This window comes from Elephantulus edwardii, unplaced genomic scaffold, assembly GCF_000299155.1.
Source record: "Elephantulus edwardii isolate Elephantulus edwardi_28Jun2011 unplaced genomic scaffold, EleEdw1.0 scaffold00448, whole genome shotgun sequence".
Classification (NCBI taxonomy): Eukaryota; Metazoa; Chordata; class Mammalia; order Macroscelidea; family Macroscelididae; genus Elephantulus; species Elephantulus edwardii.
Genome location: NW_006400198.1, coordinates 238621 through 242405, shown reverse-complemented (window position 1 = coordinate 242405; position 3785 = coordinate 238621).

The window sequence follows — 3785 nt, the reverse complement described above, 5'->3', positions numbered from 1 at the left end:
GTACTCGGGATGGGTGTGCCGGGGGCAATGAGATTGGCACAGGATAGAGCACGGTTTAGGGCTGTTGTGCATAGGGTCGCTATGAGTCGCAAACGACTCCACGGCACATAACAACACCAACACCACCACCAACAACAGTATGTACATAATATGTACTGAGTCACTATGAGTGGCAGGCGACTAAACAGCAACAAACAACAAAGAAAGATTGGTGGCTTTAGCTTACCCAGTGGCTGCACAGAAGAAAGACTTGGTGATCTAATTCTATAATTACTATAACCCACACTACCATCTGAGACATTTCACTCTGTCACATAATGTTGCTATGAGTTGGAAGGGACTCAATTTCACTCGGCAATGACTACAACGAAAGGACAAAGGAAATAAGGACAAGCAGAAAAAGAAAGTATAACAACAAAGTTGTCAGCTTTCAACTGATCATGACTTACAGAGAGCCTACACACTCCAAAATGCCTCAATCCTGTTTCATGGCCAGTTGGAGAGTCAGACAATTGTAAGCTTCAGTACTTCATTGGCCAAATTTCAGAAGTAGATTGACAAGGCTTTCTTTCTTGTCCATTTTAGTCTGAAAGCTCCTCTAAAATTTGTTCAACATTGTAGCATGCAAATCACATTGTTAAATGCATTTCATGGGATGGAAGGCAAAAAAATCTACTCCTGAACCACTCCTATTCCCATAAAAAGAAATAACAATCACATATCTTCATATACTCTGTTTTCCCTGACACATAACAAAAACAAACTACAAAGAGTTATGATATGGCCAGGGTTATGATCCTTTATTCATAAGATCATTATGAGTCACACTAAACTCAGTGTCACTAGACTCATTGTAAATTTCCTAAATTTAACCTTTTTTTAACATTGTTAGAAACATTTATTTTTATATAATTAAATTTAACTTAAAATACCAAATTATATTGAAGTAAATTTACTGAAGTTCTAAATTTTATTCTCCAGATTCCCTGTGTTTTGTAACACTAAGTGAACCGATTCTACCTCCAGAGAACTTTGAGGTTTCTTTCTCTTGAAGTTTTTGGTTTGATTGTTTGGGGGGAAAAATAAGGGAAGTTTTTACTTATGTAAATGTCATCTGCCATTTGATATTTCATAGCAGTAACTTGCATTTTTACAAGTGACAGAAGAAAAATGAAGCTCTGTCTTTAACTTAAAGAATTGTTTACTTTTTATTTTAGAAATGGTAGGAGCACATTGTTGTTAGGTGGCATCAAGTTGAATATGACTCATAGAGGCCAACTCATATGAGCAGCTCACCTGAACCCTGCGCTATCCTATGCCATCCTCGTCATCTCTGACACACTTGACCTCATTGCTGAAGTCACCACTTCAATCCATCTTGTTGGAAGTTTTCTTCTTCACTGGCCTTCAACCTTTCCAAGTATGATATCCCTTTCCAAGGAATAGCCTCACCTAACTACATGTCCAAGGTATTAAAGATGATGTTTGCCATTCTTGCCTCCAAGGCAGACTCTAGCTGCACCATTTCTGGACATATCTGTTCGTTCTTTTGGCAGATCATGGGATATTCAGTATCTTCCCCAGCACTACAATGCAAAGGCATCGATGATTCTTCCCTCACCCTTATTCATTTTCAAGTTCATTGTTTAGCATGTAATAATCCTAGAAGACTATGCCCTGGGTCAAGTGCTTCTTAGTCTTCAAACTGGCATCATTGCTTTTCAGAATTTTGGAGAAGACCCTGACAAACATGCCCATGTCTCCTAATTTCCTGACTGCTGGTACCAATGCTGTTGATTGTTGAGGCAAGGAAGTTGAAATCATTGACAACTTCAATCTCCATCTAACATAATGCTGATTGCTGGTCCTGTGGTGAGAACCTTTGTTTTGTTTTGATTTTTTTTTATGTTAGGATTGAATCTATAATGAAGACTGTATTTCCGTGACATGCCACAACCATTTCATAGACTCTTAACTTTCAGCAAGCAAAGTTTGTCATTTACACGGCACAGGCTGTTGATGAGTCTTCCTCCAATTCTGATGCCACATTCTTATTCATAGTCTGACTTACATGTTAAAAGGTATAATTTCTAAAAGCAGAAAAACTTTTATTACAATTCCATACATAAGTAACCATTGCTAAAAGATTGACATGCTTTATCCAATTTTCCTCAGATTATTTTGGGTTTTTATTTCTTTGTTGTTGTTGTTTATGGAATTTTTTTTTATTTTATACTGGTTTGCTTACAAAGTTCATATACATTGTTTTTCACCCAAAATCTTTCTCATTTTCTTTACCCACCTCTCCCTCTACCATCAAATTATGGAACCCTATAATTACCTCCCTGCCCATCCTCATGCCTCTGCTTCTACCCTCCTTGGATCTTCATACACATTTTATTAGTTACATTTCTATTTCTACAACAATGGTCTTATTGATATTCTCTAATATTGTCAAATTCATGTTTCATATTTGTTTATTATCCTACTTTCCCCACCATTTCTTTGTATCTACAATTATTTGTAGCAGAAAGTTTAATGCTAGTCCATTATTTTGGATATACTATCAAAATGTCTAATCATGAAATTTAGATTGTTCTGTGTTGGCTTTTTATTTTTTCACTTGAATTTGGGTGTTCATTTTTCTGTAAAAGTTTTAATTTGTTTAAAATTTCTTTGCTTAACTAATAAATAAGAAATCCTGGTGACATAGTCCATAGGAAATTGTGTTCACTGGTAGCTCAAAAGCTACATATCTGGCAGTTTGAATCTACCTGTAGCTCTGAGGAAGAATTAGCTAGAATTAGTTAGAATTTATAACATGGGAAACTCAATGGAGGACCTGCTATGAAATGATTCCAACTTAATAACAAAGAGTAAATTAGTGGGTTATTGGTTATTGAATTGGAGAATATGCAGCTATTTTTCCCTTTCAATCTGTTAAAATCTGAATTGTTACCTTTGTTTTCATCATTTTACTTGTTAATTTGTGGAAAGTGTGGTAAGAAGCATGTCTTCATTTTAGAATGATCTTCTGAGATTGTTTTTACAAGTGAACTTAAATACATTACTGAATTATACATCGTTATTGCTAAGTAATCTACGCTCTGAAAATTGGAAAAGTAGCATTATAACTCTTTTTCGTAGGTTTTAAAAATGGTTTCAAGTTTCTGATTTAACTCTCCATTTTGTAATTTGTGTTCAAAATAAAAGGTCTAACCATGTAACAAGAGAATTGGTGCAAAGCCTGAGCCCAGATGCAACTGTTTCTCCCTCATTAGCCACCATTTCCTAAGAAACACTTTGAAAACTCTCTTAGAAGGTGAACAAGGTTTGCTAGGACTGATGGTTTTCCCAGGAGGCAAAATTTTCAGTCCTAGAAGTAGGACAGTCCTATGCAAATGAGGGTAGTTGCTCACCCTAGAACAATTTCCCATAGTGAAGTTTATCCAGTATTAAAAATTTTAAATTTTGCATACCACATCAAGGATGCATCCTGTCTCCATATGTTTTCAAGCTATATTCGGAATCTATCATTGAGGAGGTTGCATTTTATGAGGAGAACTGTGACATCAGAATTGGAGAAAAATTCATCAATAATTTCCATTATACAATGTATGATAGGGTATTATGGTTATCACAAGAGTCCACGATTAAGGTTGCATAGTGGAATGTAGTTGGGGCGGTGGGAGGGGTGCGGGGAGATTGTGTACTAGGGAGGGAGTCTTTCTTTTACTTTTGAAAGAGAGGAGCAAACTGGGGAGCGGGGGGAGAGGGCTGGGTGG